The 19,338-nt window shown below is 37.4% G+C and overlaps 1 non-coding gene across 1 annotated transcript; it reads right to left on the reverse strand.

Moving 5' to 3' along the window:
- Positions 1-18,904: 18,904 nt before the first annotated feature.
- LOC121139660 lies at positions 18,905-19,012 on the reverse strand. The gene has a single exon (XR_005876561.1). It is a non-coding gene; the product is annotated as a U6 spliceosomal RNA (small nuclear RNA).
- Positions 19,013-19,338: the final 326 nt, after the last annotated feature.

The following is a 19,338-nucleotide window of genomic DNA, read 5'->3' on the forward strand; positions in this document are numbered from 1 at the left end:
TTTTTTTTTGTTCAGTCTATTTGGTATACAGTAAGCTTCTTGTGCTTTCATAGGCATCTCCTTCTTTAGCTTAGGAAAGTTCTCTTCTATGATTTTGTTGAATATGTTTTCTTCACCTTTGAGCTTTGCTTTTTCTCCTTCTTCTATACCTATTATTTTTATGTTTGGTCTTTTCACAGTGTCCCATATTTCCTGGATATTTTGTGTTAAGGATTTGTTGAATTTAAGAAATTTAAGATATTCTTTAGTCTATGAATCTATTTCCTCTAGTTTATTGAGATTCTGTCTTCCATTTCTTACATTGTGTTAGTTATGCTTGCATCTGTAGTACCTTCTCATTTATTCAGCTTTTCTGTTTCCAGAATTCCCTCAGTTTGTGTTTTCTTTATTGTCTCTGTTTCCATTTTCAGGTCTTTAATAGTTTGAATTGTTTCCTTCATACATTTGGTATTTTTTGGTTGTTATTGTTTTTGTTTTTGATTTTTTTCTTGTCTTTCCTTGCTTACTTTAAGACATGTGTTGATTTCCTGCATTTTGGAGGTTGTTCTCTCTTCCATTTCCTTAAGAAATTTTCTCACATCCTATTTGAGGCCCTCTATCATTTTCATGAGGTTGCTTTCAAGCTCATTGTCTTCTCTTTCATCTGCATTGGTATGTTCAGGTCTTGCTGGTATAGAGTCCCTAGATTCTGGTGGTGTCATATAAGTCTTTCTTTTGTTGGATGTGGTCTTATACTGTCATCTTCCCTTCTATTATTCCAGTGGGTATAGGGGTGTATCTCCCTCTCCTCTCTACCATAGGATAGAGGGATGGGCCTGGAATCATGGCCCATTATGCTGGCTGCTTTTGTCTGCATCCAGGTCCCTCTACAGGGTTCGGTGGCAGGAATGGTCTGGTGGCCAAAGGTCAGGGGACTTGAGGAGGGAAATGTGGGTTAGAAGAGGCCCTGTGATTCAACTCAACTAATTCCTTGCAAGTGAAGGGGCAATTCCGTACAGAACCTTATAACTCTGTAAGCCTATTTAAAAATGTATGTTAAGAGATTTGAGAGGTGGTTTAAAAGTAAGCTTTTGTCGCTCCTCCAGAGGACCTCACATTAAGAGCCTCACAATGACCTTTAACTCTAGTTCCAGGGATCCTCAAGCCTTTTTCTTTTCTGGCCCATGTACACATGCACATTTGTAACTCACCCACACACACACACAAACACACACACACACACACACATGAAAATGCATGTTCCGTTTGGTTTTTGTCAACTATACACAAACTGATACATCTATACCTGGGAAAGGCAAATTTAGTTCTGACTGGTCTGTAGGCAAATTGGAGAGATTTTTTGGTTATTGATTTGGATGGAACTAGTAAATTCTGGGTGATCCTATCACATATACGTATATATCTGGGTGAGTCCTATCCAGTAGGCAGCAATTATCCATGGCTCTGCTTCAGTTCCTGACTCCAGATTCCTGCCTTGAGCTCCTGCCCTGCCTTTCCTTCATGGTGTTAATTACAGCATAGATATCTTAACTAAGACAGTCACTAAACAAAACCCTGTCTATTCTTTATAACGTCTTGATAACTGACCCCTAGACCAAAGTATTGTCATATTTTCCTCACAGATAGACTTTCGCCAGGTATTCTATTTTTATGCATTCCCCAAGGCCCACCTTAATGCAGCAGTCAGAAAGAAACAGCCTACAAAAGGCAAACCAGATCAGGTATCCTGTGATGAAAACACACAAGTGATTGCTTCTCACTGCTAATATGATACAGACTGGGTCCTTTGTGCCTGCCTGACTTTGTCCTGACTGTGTCTGTCCTTGATTACTCTGATTGCTTGATCAGAGCCCTCTTCCACTTGCTGACATCTGCTGCACTGGCTTGCACCTTGAGCATCTGCTGTTTCTTTTTCTCTGCCTGCAATGTTTTGTCCCCAGGACCTGAGGTAGAGAATAATCTGAGAGAGGCACATTTATGAAGCCAATAAAAAAATTGATAGAGTGCATCATATGGGGTAGAAATACATCCTGCTAAGCACTTAAGACAATAGTTCCAGATTTCCTACTGTTCTGCTTTTACAGATATCCCTGCCTACCTATAACTTTGATCATTTGTAGAATTCTTTCTATTCCTCATAGGCTACAACTAAAAATGTGTATCTTATGCAAGTATAGCCAAGAACTTTTAATTTTCCTTATTTAGCATCTCAAAGCCTAAATTACACCAGACACAAAGCACAGAAAAAAAAACAGGCAGAATATCATATTTTATTAACTGTCAACATGTTTCTCTCAGAACATAGAACCTCTTTGATAGTTTCCTCAGAATTATTTCAAATTACCTTTTCAGAAAAAAACCTCATCAATATCTGCTAGATTCAAATAGTACAAAAATGTAATGAAAATGTCATTTCTATTGTGGACACCTATGAGCAAGGTGGTATGAGGTATCTGTCTGAATTGTTAAGATTTCAGTAAATGAGAATCTTTCACTCCCCATCTTCCACCCAGCAGCACACAACATCATTTTCAGCACTGTCATAGCTACTAAATCCACACACAATATTGGGGGTTAGCAGGTAAATCTAGAAGGCAAAATAAGAAAAAGCATATTTATTACTACCCAGAGTCTTAGAAGAGCTATCCGCATTTGCATGATCTATATAAAAGCATTTATTTTGATCAAACTAGAGATTTGCTGTATTAGTGATAAAATCATAGTTTAACTTTTATTCAGAAGCCTGAAATTTAACCCTTGAATATTCTAAATTCATAAAATTGTAATTCCTTGAGGAAAGGAAGTTTTGTTGGTTTTCTGGTTCCATGAATTTTAAGTTTTATGACAGTGGTTTGATAGTTAATAGCTTCCTGTGCTTTTTGTGTATCAATTTTTAGAAAGTTAGACGGACAAAAAAGAAGCTTCAGATACATGGTTCTCATTCTACCTTGTGGAGAGTTGAGAAGGTTTTCTTCTGTTGTTAGTGGTAGAATGTTGATTTTGTTTCCTTTGTCTTAATGGTGCTGGCAATTACCCTTAGAGGCTTGAAAATGCTGGACAAGCCCTCTCTTTTTCTGTTTTTAAAGTGTTCATTTTGAGATGGGGTCTGACTAAGTTGCACAGGCTAACCTGAACCTCCTTTACAAAAAAGAAAGAAAGAAAGAAAGGAAGGAAGGAAGGAAGGAAGGAAGGAAGGAAGGAAGGAAGGAAAGAAAGAAGGAAGACTACTCCATTCTAAATTTAAATACACACACGGATTAACTCAGTGCCCTCTACATGAGAATATCCCTGCAAGCACAAATATTAGCAAGGTTTTTTGAAAATAGTGTCTAGTTAAGGAGCCCAGGTTATCCTCTTTCTCATAGTCCTCCAGCTTCAGTTTCCTTGTGTGTGGTAAGATGTCAGGCATATGCTGGCATACTCAGCTAAGAATTTATGTTTTGATATTTTTCTCTTCAGGATTTTGTATTTCATCAAAAAGTTTCACTGAGTGTATATTACCCTTAGAATTTTTTCTTTTGACTATAAACTGTGATTACAGAAACAGAAGGATTCTTAAACTCCTAAATAGTCCTAAGGATAAAATCAGTCTCTTTGGCTTATCACTAAACGGTTTGTCACTAAACTCAACTATAAACAATAGTTTAGACAAAATTGGTCCAGAGTAATTCTATCAACAGAAATGATAAGCTTCTGGAAATTCCATTCAGTATTTTCCAGTAGCTGCTTGCTACAGCTCTCTCAGCTCCACCAAGTTCAGGGCCCAAGAGACTGGAGTCATAATGAAAAAAATGAGATTTCAAACTCTTTATATGCAGTTTAATCAAGATATGAGTGTTACAAAATTTTCAATTTGAAGAGGTTTTACATAGGCATACACACATGAAACCATGTCTACAATTGAGATAACTTCACCTCTCACCTCCACAGTTCTCCAGGGGTTCACTTATTTGTTTAGGTCTTGGTCTTATTTTTTTGTTATTGTTATTGGCAGTTAATACAATCTACCTTCTTGAGCGTTAAGTGCACAGTGCTATGTTTTTAAGCATATATATAACATTTTAGAGCAGGTCTCTAGAGTATGCTCGTAGACCTTCAAGGACTAGCAGGTGGCATTTCTCAGGTACAAAAACACTGCAACACAAGAGTGCACTTCTGCAGCAAAAGAGAATCAGTTTTCAGAGTCAGCATTACCCCAGCTTCCCCTGCCATGAATAATCATTAACAATTCCCTGGAACTCTCCATAGCAAAGCAGGTGTGCCTCTGCGTGCTGGTGATAGTGTCACATAATCAAAGCGCTGGAAAGGGTATGGAGGGTTAACTCATATAGTGATTCTTCTAAGAAAATGAGACCCAAAGAAAATAAGTGCCATGTTATGAAATGTTCTGGGCAGATAATCACTATTAATGGATGAAGCTAGTTTGTCTCTTAAAAGAATTCTATGTGAAATTTGTTTATAACTGAAAATATACTAACATATCCATCTCATGAATATGTAAACGTCCTAGATTCAATTCAACCTTAAAACCCATGACTCTGAAAATAATTCTTATATCTAAAAATTAGTATTATTTCCTACTTTTTGTAAATTAGATTGTGGATATAAAGCCCTTGGTTGACTTAAATTTCAGGAAAAAAATCTATTTCTATACAAATGTATGTATGCTTTTTCCCAAAAATCATCAGGTTGAGAATGATGATGTTTTTTGGGGGAAAGGCATACTTTTGTGTACGTTATCTCCGGCATTTGGATTATAATCTTAACTTCTAGAAAGACAAGAAGCACTTACTCATCTAGGGTCAATCCAATTCAGTGAGACAGATGAGAATGCAATAGGCTGAGCAGATTTGGCATTATTAGTTAATAATGTGCTGCAAGATGAGAAAATTGATGTTTTCTTCATTTAGTTTGCCAGAAACTAAATGGAGGCAGGCAGAAATTCTGTCCTTACTAGCATTCCCCCATTCTTTGGACCCACTGCCAACCTTATTCATGAACTCACCCTTTCCACAGCAGAAGCAGCAGCAGAGCATAGCAAACAAATCTCAGAACTGCTCATTCACTGAACTACAGGCAAGAGAAAATACAGGAAGAAAGACCCAGACTCAAGCACCTGCTACATGTGTAACACTGCAGAGTAAGTGACCTCTACTGCCGTATATATACTTTTGGCTTTCTTAATGGTTTCATTAACTTGACATGTTTTCAAGTATCATATGTGCTACAGTATTCACATGCATGTTAATGTTGATTTCTGACTATGATCCCTTTACATCAGTGTACTACTTCATCAGTTGATAGACTCTTGAGTTTTTATGCTTATGAATAACGACTGCTGTGAACATCTTAATATATAGGGTTGTATATTGACATGTTCTCACTTGCTGAGTTAAATATACAGCAGTGACACTACAGCTCCATTTATTTTACCTAAATGGTTAACATTTACATGAATCGCATTGAATTAGTGTAAGGATTGCTTCCAATCATGATAATCTTCTCTGCCATCTCAAGAATGCCAAAGTAATCATTAGTAACCCTGTACCATATGAGGATGTGGTCTTCATCAAGACCATGCTAACATACAGTGTCTATTTTTCCCTGCTTGTTGTTTTGATTGATTTCAGCCATCAGTAAATGTTCCAGGATGGCTCACTGTGTACCTGATTTACATTTTTCTAATAATAAAAAAGTTGGTGATTTTCATGTGTTTGTGTATTATGTTAAAATCTTCTTTGGAGAAATTGTAGTTATATCATTTGTCCAGTTTTAATTGGGTTTGGTAACTATTTTTAGTTGTAACCATTTTTTATGTCTTCTAGATGCATTTTGAAGGTATTATATGATATGGAAGTATTTTCTATCAATCTTTACATTGTCTTTTTAATTTCTGTAGCACAATTTGAAGCCCAAATAGTTTTGTTCACTTTTATGGAGTCCTATTTATTTTTGAGTTTCCTCTATTATGTCTTCATTCTTTCAATTCTGCCATACATGGAATTTATTTTTAATTTAATATTTCTAAGTTTTTCATTTCTAGTGCATAGAAACACGATTTTAGGTCCAGAGTTCATGTGTTTCCACAAACTTTGTTCAGCTGTCTCTGTAGATTTCTCGATCATGGTCTCTATCTGCCTTACTCGTATGTTGCCTCCTCCTTCTTTTCAACTGGATTCCCAGAGCTCAGCCTGGTTATTGGTTGTGACTCCATGGGACCAAACTAGGACCTCCGTATGTGGGAGACAATTATAAAGCTTGGACTAGCTGAGGGGTCTCTGGCAGTAGGATCACAATGCTAACCTGGTACATAAGCTAGTTTGATGGAGCCCACTCCCTATAGTGGGATGTCATGCTCAGCCTCAATGCATTGGAGAGGGGACTAGCCCTGCCCCAATCCATTTTGTCAGAATATGATGACTCCTCATGGGAGCTGTTACTCATGAAGAGGAGTGGACTGGGGGTTAGGCAAGCAGGGTTGGGAGGAGGTGAAGGGGAGGGGGAGGAGGTGTGGGATGGAGAACTGTGGTTGGAATGTAAATTGAAATTTAAAAAACTAAAATTTTAATTTTTTGCACGATTATTGTATCTTGAAAATTTCTTCAATGTGTTAGTGAATTGTAAAGCCATTTTTAATTCTGTCAGCTATTCTATTTACAAAATCATGACCTCTACAAATGGAACTAGTTTTATCTCTTCCTTGGTAATCTGAGCATGGTAAGTTTGTTCCAACCAATCTATAAGCTCTAGTAAATACTAAAACGACTAAGTAGGTGAGAAGACAGCCTCATTTTGTGATGAATTCTGAAAAAAAAACTTAGTCCTTCCTTGGAGCAATTGCTCTCTTTCTTTCTAGGTTCTTTCTTTCTCCCTTTCTACAAAGAAAAGAAGTTGAACTTTGTAAAATACTTTGTTATTATTGGTGTTCTTCCGTGGTGACCAAATGACTTTTGACCTGTATTCTATTAATATGATTGACTGAATGATTTTCAAGTATTTAATCAACCTTGTATTCCTGAGGCAAACCATAGATCAAACAGAGGAAGCCTGAGACATTATCTCACAGAAGCTCACTAAGCAAACAATGATAAGTAATAAAAAAGAAATGCTGAGGAAAGTGACTTTTCTAGATTCCCATATTGTAGTGGCAATATCTTGGCACATGTATTATGAGACAAGAAGAGAATGTGGAAAGCATGGTCATTACAAAGGAACAACAACAACAAAAATCAATTGACATAAAATGCTTGCAGAAGGCAAGGAGGTTGAACTTAGCACAGATGTTGAACAGTCCTAGATTACTAATGAGTCAAAGAAAAGAGAATCATAAGAGGCATGAGAAAATCTGAAAAGATTCATATAAGTAACATTATATGGATTGAAGAGGTCAATTTTAGGAATATATATGTACTTACAAATACATATATGTATGTTGTTAATCCTAGGATAATGAATAAAGATGTTTCATTAAATTCTCTTTATCAGTGCACACCCCAGTCTCTGCTAGGGGCTTCCATGTGTGTTAGTACCAGTCTTGGTACTCTGAAGACATCTGTCTTACGTAGAGGCTTCAGCTTGACCCTAGATTCACACTCAGCCCATGCTGAGACATTAGGGCTTTCTCAGGTCTCTGATGGGTTTTTTTATAGTCCTGCAAATGCACATAGTCTTCAAGACACTTGGTAATATGTCCAAGCTTCTCAGACATAGTTCAGCCCACTATAAACATACTAGCTCCCTCAGTTTCCCTTTAAGATTTCAACTCAGCCACATGCCTGTCTCTACAAGCATCAGTGATGCTGAGAGGTCATGCTGATTCCTTTTTCTTCTCTTCTTTTTTGACTAATCTCAGGGAGAGGATTTTCTCAATAACCTTTAAGGCACATTAAATACAAACAAATCCTCAGAAAGACTTTTCCAGGATCCATTAAACCAGTCAAGTATTGATAATGATGTGGGTGGGGCTTTCACACATCGATTTCTCCTCTGTTAAGCTACTTGGTGTTTCCCGTTTTGCACAGGTGTGCTCAGGTGGGAGAGCAGGCAAGTATGGGTCTTTCTGTTCTTATGAATAGTCAAATTCCTCTAACACAAATGCTTCCTGCATTGTCACAGCACTATGACAAATCTGATTCTTTCCTGTAGTTCTAAAAAGGATGCGTCTCAAAAATTTTGCCCATGTTCTCATTATAGAGATTTTCAGAGTTCTTTCATCCTCAAATCCATGAATGCTTCTTCCATTCAGTATATATAATTTATTGAAAAAAATCTCTAAAGTTTCACATTCCCTTACAGAAGTACATATATCAATCCTGTTCAGTTGGAATCTCTATACAAATGCCCCCGTGTAAGATCACTGATTCTCAGCATGGTGGTCACACTGACTATTTGAATGAGCTACATCTAGGTAATCCCAGCTTGGTCTAGTACATACTTTGTGAACATTAAGTTTACTAAATTCTTAGTCTTGTTCTTCAAAGAGACACCTACCTGCCAGGGTCACACTGTAAATAAGACTTAATAGACTCATAAAGAAATCAACACCTAATCATCTTCCCCAATATTATCTTTATTGCCTTTTAAGCTGTTCACTCATGGAGAGAATACCTAGCTGTCATACTTTGTTCCTCAGGATACTAATGCCATCTACTGGAAATGCCACCATGCTGCCTGACAAAAACAAAACAAAACAAAACAAAAACAGATGTTGCAGGAGTGTAAACCAAATAAGCCCTTTGCTCTCCAAGCTGCTTTGGTCATGTGTTTCATCACAATACTAGGAACTGTAACTAAATGCACAAGTCCCAGCCAGTATTCCAGCATGGATCAGGGAGGAGCGTAGTAAGTCCCACCACTAGCTGAGACTCAATTATCAATTAATGGCTGTTGAAAAGGAAGAATAAGGTTTCTTCAGGGATTCAGACTCTGAATGACTACCCAAGCTTCAATAGACAACCCTCTACACCTGTGCACATACAGGCAAAACTAAGCAGACTCAGTAGGAAAATAACAAAGCGAGCACATTTAGCTGGAAGGAGAAAGTGGTTCCAGAGGGGTAGAGAATCAGGAGTGCACTGAATCCAAACACACTATGTACGTGTTTGAAAGTCTCAACAATAAAGAGCCACTGAACAACAATGAGGAAAAAATAAAAAATAATGATTCTTTGTTCATCTATCATTTACTCATAGTTTTCTGTGATTCAACTTGACATACAAGGCAAGAAAAAAGACCTAAAGCTCAAGGCTATTTTGTGTCTTTGTGATGTGTATCCCATCTCAACTGTGTGATACAGAGTACAATGCTACAATGACTCCAGATGTATGTAGTAGAAAGCCTGAAGCACACTCCACACTCAACAGGGAAAACAAAGAAACCAGAACACTGCTTGGCTTAAAGACATAGTGAAACATCTACTTTCACTTCTGAAAGGCTATTCTGTAACATTCCAGCTTCAGGAAGAAAAAACATCTCATGCCATGCATTTGGATTTAACATTTGCATCTGTATATGAATAAATAATATATTGGGTATGAAAAATAATCAGGTGAAACAGATTCTGCTCATTAAATTTTTTTCCAAGGGAATGCGATAGGTAAGGGCAAGCTCACACTCACTCTCACAATGATGACCTGGGAGATTTATCCAAGTCCTGTGGCAGGCCTGGCTGAAGTGCATTAGAGGAGTAAGAGTTGAGGAACACAACAAGATTGGGGGAAAGCAGATCCTAAAACCAAAATGGAGCCTGAAGTTCATCCATAAGACCTGACATAAATTTAACATGTCTGTTCTTTGTCCTGCACGGAGACTTATGAGTGCCGTGATATCTGAAGGTCTGCTTAAGCATGTGCTTTTAGCTCCTATGTAGTAATCTTCATTATGAGTATCTATAACCATAGTAAAGACTTAAAGCCATATGAACTCTGTAAATGACAACAAGAATGAAAAAAAAGATAAAGTAGATGTGCTTTACCACATTCATTCCTTTGAGATTTAATTGTAGTTGGAGCATTCTGAATGGAAAGACATCCCAGCCAACTAGTTCTGGGGGGTTCTAGCAAGAATCCATGTCTTTAGCAGAAGGCTAGGGAAAAGCCAAGCCTGGGAAGGCAGCCATAACACAAACTGCTTAGTCATGGGTGTGAAAGAAATAAATGTTGTCCCTGAGTACATAAATTAAAAATAATCTTTGAAAGGGTTAGCTTGGAGAGAGAAATGTTGAAATATGGGTGACTTGTATACATTTGGAGGCTAACTGATCGCTTGACATTCAATTGAATTTTGTAAATTGGTGAGAAACACTGTTTGCTAAAAGTAGAAAGTCCCTATATGAATTGCTTTTCTATTGCTGTAACAAAATACCATGACCAAGGCAAGTAGTAGAAGAGTTCATTTGGGGCTTACAGTTCCAGAGAGTGAGAGTCCAAGATGGCAAAATGGAGGTAGCAGGTAACTGGAGCAGCATCTGAGAGTTCGCTCGCATCTCAAACCACAACCAAGAAATTGAGACACACTCAAATCCAGGCCCCACCCCCACCCCTGGTGAAATGCTTCAACCAGCAAGACTATACCTACTAATTCTCCATAATCAGTCACCAACTGGTAATTAGGTATTTAAATGCGGAGGACAGGCCATTCAAACTACCACTATGCCTTCCCAAGTTAAAAACAATGTCAGATTGTTCCTTTGATATAAATCACCCAATTGTGCCAATGTTATAAACTCTTGCTAGGCTTACAAACACAATTTGGGAATCAGTTGCTTTGTAATCAATAATAATCTGTGTTGGCGACCTCTATTTAGATGCTTTTCACAAATACCTCTTTAAACTTTCACAAAGAAAGGGTATTTATTTGACAGAGGTCTGACTTGACCTCAGTTGTAAAATTTGCAAATAACATAAAAAATTCTAAAGCTGGTCTGCATAGCTATAGATTTCCAAAAGAAAAGCAAGCTTTGTGCTTTGTTTTCCCTGAAAGTTTTTGAGAGTATATTTTGGGGAGAAGGGATTGAGCATATTGACTTTGAAACTTTTTAATGTAAAATGAAACCAAATGGATAAAGGAAATTTAAGTGTACAAATAAGAATCTAAACATCACAGAAAGTTGAAATATCTAACAAGCCCTATAAACTCCTAGTAAAATGTGTGTGCGTGTGTGTGTGTGTGTGTGTGTGTGTGTGTGTATGTGTGTGTGCGTGCATGCAAGGTCATTTATTTAAATAAGCATAACAAAATCTAATTTAACTACAGTTAAAATCAAATATAATCAATTGCTAAATTGATATTATATAAGCATCAAACTTGATCAGAAGATCAAAGGAAAGAAATAGTAATGTAGCTAGATCAAATAAGAAAACATACCTGTAAGAAATTATGTAACAGGAGAGAACATGAGGCCATATAGAAGGAAAAAATTAGCAAGAACAGACTTATTATTACGAAATCAAATATAAAGCTTATAACACCCTGGAGTCAGATAATATACTGTTCTTGTGATGTCTATCTATAAAAAGCCACTGAATTATCAAAAGACTGAATCATGACTATGACACTCAGAATTCATACATCCACTCTCAATTTCTTAAACAACATAAAGACTGGAACAACTCTGCATAAATAAGAAAATCTATAGCCAGGCTGGAAACTGAATTCAACAAAACACTTCCAGTCATAATACTACTTCAACAGTATTCACTTTACAAGATGCTAATTATCAACCTGCCTAACTGAGGAAACTAACCACCTCCATTCTATGTGGACTGGAAGAACAAGGGAGTAAATATGGCCAGAATAAAGAAAATGCATGGCTTTCAGACCCAATGTGTAAAGAGCCCTACCAGACAAACATCTGGGTTGACTGACACTTTGATTGCCCTATGTTGATTGTATAAATAGCTTTGAATGACATTTCCCACACATGCGTATAATGTTCTTTGATAATATCCACCCCTTCTATTGATCTTCTTTATCCATCTCTGCTTTCTGATGTTTCCCTCACCTATTACTCCCAGCCTCCCTTTGAGTCTTATGTTCTTATATTTTTGCAGACCTCCCATATAAGAGAAAATATGAAAAACATGCCTTTGTTGAATTGAGTTGTTTCACTTAACACAATGATCGTTAAATCCATCTGTTTTCCTTCAAGAAAGATAATTTCATTCTTTTTATGACCAAGTAAAACTCCATTATGTATATACATTATATTTTCTCAGCTCATCTACCTCCCATCTTTCCCATGTTGTAAATAGGTTTCATCTAAAGCTATCTTCCCAATTTAGATTACAACTGTCCTTAAAATTCAGCTATTTTTAATCATATTCCTTATTTGGTGTCTTTCTGTGGATGTCATAAAGAAAGTTATAGCCTTTCTGGAACATAAGCTGACTCCATATGCTAGTTCAGGTGACCACTGCTGTGACAGGCACCAAATGCAGGTATCTGTGCCGCAAGCTGACGTAAATTCCTTTGGGCAGATACCCACCGAGAAATGGCATTTTTTAATTGGATTATTTGGTAGTTTAATGTCTAGTTTCTTGAGATCTTTGTATATTTTGGAGATTAGCCCTCTGTTAGATGTGGAGTTGGTAAAGATCTTTTCCCATTCTATAGAGTGCCGATTTGTCTTGTTTACAGAAGCTTCTAAGTTCAGGAGGTCTCATTTATCAATTGTTGCTTTCAGTGTCTGTGTTACTGGTATTCTATTTAGGAAGTGGTCTCCTGTGCCTATGGTTTCAAATGTATTTCCCACTTTCTCTTCTATGAGGTTCTGTGTGGACTGATTTATATTGAGGTCTTTGAACCATTTGAACTTGAGTTTTGTTCATGGTGATAGAGATGGATCTATTTGCATTCTTCTACATGTTGAAAACGAGTTATACCAGCACCATTTGTTGAAAATATTTTCTCTTTTACATTTTATATTTTTAGCTTCTTTGTCAAAAACTAGGTGTTCATAGGTGTTTGGGTTGATATTGGGGTCTTCGATTCGATTCCATTGGTCTACCTGTCTGTTTTTATGCCAATAAAAAGTTTTTCTCATTACTATAGCTCTATAGTAGAGCTTGAAGTCAGGGATGATGATGCCCCCGATGATACTTTATTGTACAGGACTGGCTGTTTTGGTTATCATGGGTTTGTTTTTGTTTTTGTTTTTCTGTATGAAGTTGAGTATTGTTCTTTCAAGGTCCGTGAAGAATTGTGCTGGAATTTTGATGGGGATTGCATTGAATCTGTATATTACTCACCGCACTGACTTTTAACACTGCTTACCTGTACCCATTGTCCAAGTTGTTCAGAAATACTTTTTAAAATGTGGTACCCATATATTGCCTCCTGTTGTTTTTGTTTTCATTCCTCTCTCTGTTTCACTTCAAAATAACATGGATCATTCCCATTAAAGTTGCTAGTGGAGCATCCACTGCCAAATTAATATGCTTGCTTTATTCCAGGCAACATTTAGAGGAATCGACAACTTGGGTTTCTCCAATAGGGAAAACCACCTCAGCCACTTTTGCTGTCCATAATTATCTTTTTTGCTCACAGATTTCCTTAAGACCATGCACATATTCCCTTATTTGTCACCTCCACATCTATTACTTGGCTGACCTCATCTTGTCAATGATTTAAAAAAAAGTCACTTCCAAAACTACCTTCTGTAAGGATTTAGGCATTATGTTGACCTACCCCTATCACCTGATGGAATACACTCACTCAGTACCCTTGTCAGCCTCTGGTTCCATGGCTTGGTAAACTGCACTCAGGTGCAAATGACCCCTTTAAAAGAGAGACTCCTGTCCCCCTCTTCTCTTCTGTCCTCTGTCTCTGTCTCTGTGTCTCTTTATCTTGTTTTTTTTTACCTCCCCATCAATAAAACTTTCAATATGCTCAGGTCTAGAGGTCTCTGTTTCCTTATCCACACACTATGCATCACCTGCCCTTGGACCAGGGACCTATCACCTAAGGTTCCAACCCATTAGTCCTTATGCCTAACACCTTCCCTATTCACAGATGAGCTTAAAGCTTACGTCTCATCACATTCCTTATTTTGAACCTTCTCTTGGATGCCTTACATGAAGCCACACAGGCTTTCTCATAAAGAATTCTTGATATTCTCTCAAAATATATTGCTCACTTCCTCTTTCTTTCTTGGGAAATCATAAGCTAAGAACCCAAGAGAGTTCTTCCTTCTTTCTCACTTCCCCAACGTGTCCATCAGTAATTCTGGGCAACATAACCTCCCAGTTACATTTTGTCTTTCTCTACATAACCACTGATGTGACTACAGAATGGTCATGACTGCAGCCTGTGGCAGTCTTGTCTTTCTCACAGGCAGCCTCCCGGTTAGTTCCTGCTCCTTGTGTTGACCTCTGCTAATCCATTCTACACTCTGAGCAGCAGAGTAAACTGTGAGAAATTAAAAATGTAAACCAGATCTTGTTAACATCTGCTTAATCCCCTTCAGGGTTTCTCATTGTAATTGGAATGAACTCCAAAGGCTTTATGTGCCTTAGCCTCTGGTTTTAGCTCCTCTTGGCCTTCTCATGCCTTCTCTAGGAAAAGCAGCTGCACTGGCCCAAATTCAGTTTTCAGAATAGGCCAAGCAGTGTGTCTGGCAGGCACTACTCAAATATATTCCCATGGCTGGCTCTTCAGATCTTGTGGATCTCTGTTCACATTTACTTCCCAGCCCAGGGAGCCCTCTTAGGAACACTCCATAGAAGTGACTCTCTTTCCTCATGCTGTCACTGCTATTTCATATAACAGTATAGGATTTGGTTCCTTCATGGTACGTTTCGATATCAAATGGTATCTTCACATTACAGTGTTCCCACTGGTTTGCTTTTATAATCCCATCCTTACCTCTTAGTAGTGAGTATTTTCTTTTATCTCTGAAATGATGCTCATCACTAAACTGCATTTCATTCTTTTGCTCTATAAAGAGGGTTTCTACTATTTCTAAGTTCATTTTATTTGCCATGTCCTTCTTCATTCTGTGCCATTCACAGAACACTATTCTAACATTTAATGTATTTTCTTTTAGTTGCTAATTCCTAGACCTGTATATTTAATCTACATATGTATAATGCCCTGTAGACTCTATTCTTTTTTCTTGCTTTCCATTGTTTAGGAGTTTAATCTTGGTACCTACCCCAAGTTGGCCCCAATGTCACATACCCCTGCCTCAACCTCCCAAATAATAAATATGTGACTTTGTTCTCTCCTTTATACTTTATTCAGTTAGCAATGTGCTTTTTAAATATTTGCTATTCTGCACACAACTAGACACTGTTTTGAAATGTAACACACTATTACACATATGTACTTCATCTATGTGTTGCCTCAAGCTCCCTACTATTCCTAACAAGCCCATGACAAATATCTTTGCACATATGTATAAAAACATTCTTCTCTGGAGAAAAAAAATCTAGAAGTTCATGAGCTATAAGAAATGTTACCATTTAACTTGACTAAGCACTGTAGAATAAGCCCCAAGGACACTTCAAACTCCACTGTAGTGAGGGTCCCTAGATAGCCTCATGTTCTCACTGTTATTTGACACTTGCCCTGTTTTCTAGTATTTTCTCATTAGACCAATGTAAAATAATAGTCCATTTTTAAGTTGTGCTTTTCAGTCCTACAAATTTGAGCAAGTCCTTCCTATGTTTGCTAACTACATGGAATTTCATTTCTTTTCCTAATCATAGACCATTTTTATAATAGATCTTAAAAAAAATCTGAGTTTCATCAGGTTCTTAAGTCGCATTTTAATATTCATTCTATGAAATAAAGTATCCTAATAAATTATTGTTGATAGCCTAGGAAAAAGTATACTTGTTCTAAATTCACTGTTTGCAATGCTCTGTTTAGAAATTAACTACCATTTAGGAAATAAATAAATGGTCTTAAAGTTCTGTTTTTTGTACACTTTTCAATGGTTGCAGAGTCATAATGATAGTCACATCACAAATAGTACTACATGAAAAGCAGTTATTATAGTGATAATACTATGTTTCTTAGTCAATATATATTCATATACTGAATTGCACTATGCTGGCATTGTTCTTCCCCCAAATATTTGGTGGCTTGGGGTTGAGAACTCAGTTTTAATCACAGTGACTTCTGAGTATGTCATAAGCTTTGTGATCTTAATCCCTTTGCTTATCACTCCTCCCTCTCTGCAACTGGATTCCAGTAGTTCAGTTCAGTGTTTAGTTGTGGGTGTCTGCTTCTGCTTCCATCAGGTACTGGATGAAGGTTCTAGGGTGGCATATAAGGTAGTCATCAACCGGGCGGTGGTGACACATGCCTTTAATCCCAGAACTCGGGAGGCAGAGGCAGGCAGATCTCTGTGAGTTCGAGGCCAGGCTGGACTGACAGCCTCCAAAACAATACAGAGAAACCCTGTCTCATAAAACCAAAAAAAAAAAGTAGTCATCAATGTCATTATTGGGGAAGGACATTTAAGGTATCCTCTTCACTATTGCTTAGATTATTAGTTGGTGTCATCAATGCAGATCTCTGGAAATGTCCCTAGTGCCAGATTTCACTATAATGGCTCCCTCTATTATGGTATCTCTTAACTTGCTCTTCTCTATTCTTCCCCCGATCCAAACTTCCTGCTCCTTCGTGTCCTCCTCACCCCCATCTTCTCCCCTTCTGTTTCTCCTAACTCCCTCTCTCTTCCCCCCATGCACCCAATTTGCTCAGGAGATCTTGTCCTTTCACCTTCTCCAGGATAACATGTATATCTCTCTTAAGATACTCCTCGTTTCCTAGCTTCTCTGGTGGTGTGAATTGTGGCCTGGTAATCCTTTGCTCTATGTCTAAAATCCATATATGAATGAGTACATACCACATTTGTCTTTTTGTGACTGGGTTACCTTACTCAAGATGGGTACTTCTAGTGCCATCCATTTGCCTGCAAATCTCAAGATTCCATTGTTTTTTTTTTCTGCTGAATAGTACTCCATTATGTAAATGTGCCACATTTTCTCTATTCACTCTTCAGTTGAGGGGCATGTAGGTTGCTTCCAGGTTATAGCTATTACAAATATTGCTGTTATGAACAGAGTCCTTGTTGTACAAATGTTCATCTTTTGGGTATTTATGCCTAAAAGTGGAATTGCTGGATCTTGTGGTAGACTGATGCCCATTTTTCTGAGAATTCTCCATACTGACTTCCAAAGTGACTGTAGAAGTTAGCAAACCCACCAGAACTGGAGGAGTGTTCCCCTTTCTCGATATCCTCTCCAGCATAAACAGTCATTGATGTTTTTGATTTTAGGCATTCTGGCAGGTGTAAGATGGTATCTCAAAATGTTTTGATTTGCATTTCCATGATGACTAATTGTGTTGAGCACCTTTTTAAAGTTTCTCTCAGCCACATTAAACTCCTCTATTAAGAATTCTCTATTTAGTTCTGTACACCATCTGTACACCACTTTTTAATTACATTATTTGGTGTTTTGGCAATTAGATTCTTGAGTTCTTAGTAGATTTTGGAGATTAGCCTTCTGTCAGATGTGGGATTGGTGAATATCTTTTCCCATTCTGTGGGCTGCCGTTTTGTATTGTTGACTGTGTGTCCTTTGCCTTACAGAATCTTCTTGGTTACAAGAGGTCCCATTTATAAATGCCAATCTCAGTGTCTGTAGACTCCTTTACCAATTCATTCTAGGGTCCTTTGAACTCTCTATTCTAAGAGGTTCAGTGTGGCTGGATTTATGTTGAGGTGTTTGATCCAATTGGACTTAAGTTTTGTGCATGGCAATAGATATACATCTATCTGCAATCTACATGACAGCATCCAGTTATGCCAGCACCATTTGTTGAAGAAGCTTTCCTTTTTCCATTGTATAATTTCAACTTCTTTGTCAAAATTCAGGTGTTTTTAGGTGTGTGTGTGTGTGTTAATATTGGTGTTTTCAATTCAATTCCATTGGTCTACTTGTCTATTTTTGTGCCAATAACAAGCTGTTTTCAGGACTCTATAATAGAGTCTGAAGCCATGAATGGTGATGGATGTAATGTTCTAAAGATGTCTGTTAATCTCACTTGGGTCATAACTTCTGTTAGTTCCTTTGTTTCTTTGTTAAGTTTCTGTCTGGTGGTCCTGTTTAGTGGTGAGTGTGGGATGTTGACACCTGCCCCTATAAGTGTGTGAGGTTTAATGTGTAATTTGAGTTTTAGTAATGTTTCTTTTACACATGTGGGTGCCTTCAAATTTGGGCCATAGATATTCAGAATTGAGACTTCATCTTGATAGACTTTTCCTGTGATGAATATGAAATAACCTTTTTCATCTATTTTGGTCGAATTTAGCTTGAAATCTAATTTGTTAGATATTAGGATTGCTACACCAGCTTGTTTCTTGTGTCTATTGATTAGAAAATTTTTTCCAACCCTTACTCTGAGGTTAATTTTGTCTTGGATGATGAGTTGTGCTTCTTGTATGTAGCAGAAGGATGGTTCTCTCTTCATATCCATTATGTTAGCCTGTGTCTTTTATGGGAAAGTTAAGACCATTGGCATTGAGGTACATTAATGACCATTGGTTGCTCATTCTTGTTTGTTTTGAATTTGTTGGTGGTGGTGTTATTGTGTGGTGATTTCCTCCCTTTTTTTCTTTGGTGTTTGGTAAACTGGGATTATATATTGCCTATTGTTTTTCTGGTTGTACTTATCTTCCTTTGGTTAGAGTTTTCCTCCCTGTATTTTCTGTAGGACTGAATTTGTGGATATGTATTGCTTAAATCTGGTTTTGTCATGGAATATCTTGTTTTTGTCTCAATAGTGACTGAAAGCCTTTCTGGGTATAGTAGTTTGGGCTGGCATCCATGTTCCTTTATTGTTTGTAGGACACCTATCCAGGACCTTCTGGCCTTCAGAGTTTCCATAGAGAAAAATTATGGAAGGCTTCATGAATTTGCATGTCATCTTTGTGCAGGGGCCATGTTAATCTTCTCTTTATCATTCCAGTTTTTAGTATATGTGCTGCCGATGAGAGCACAAGAAAAGAATTTTTAGGAAGGTGTGCATCCACATAAATTGGTCATATTTGTACATTCAAAAGAAGGTAAAAAATTCTGGAATTACATGAAAATATTTAACAAATGTAAAGCATTATACAGGTGCCCCATGCTGCTTTGGGATTCATACAGCTAAACCCAGTCCAGAATAACCTCTAATGACAAAAATATGCTTTCTCCCATATAGTATTTCAGCTCTCATACTAGCTCAAGGGTATTCACTGATAGGTAAAATGACTCCAAAAGTAATAATTAAACGACAAGTCTTTTGAAACCTACAATAGAAACTAGCTTAGCACTGCCTCCT

The sequence above is a fragment of the Mesocricetus auratus genome, unplaced genomic scaffold (genome assembly GCF_017639785.1).
Source record: "Mesocricetus auratus isolate SY011 unplaced genomic scaffold, BCM_Maur_2.0 Super-Scaffold_15014, whole genome shotgun sequence".
Lineage (NCBI taxonomy): Eukaryota > Metazoa > Chordata > Mammalia > Rodentia > Cricetidae > Mesocricetus > Mesocricetus auratus.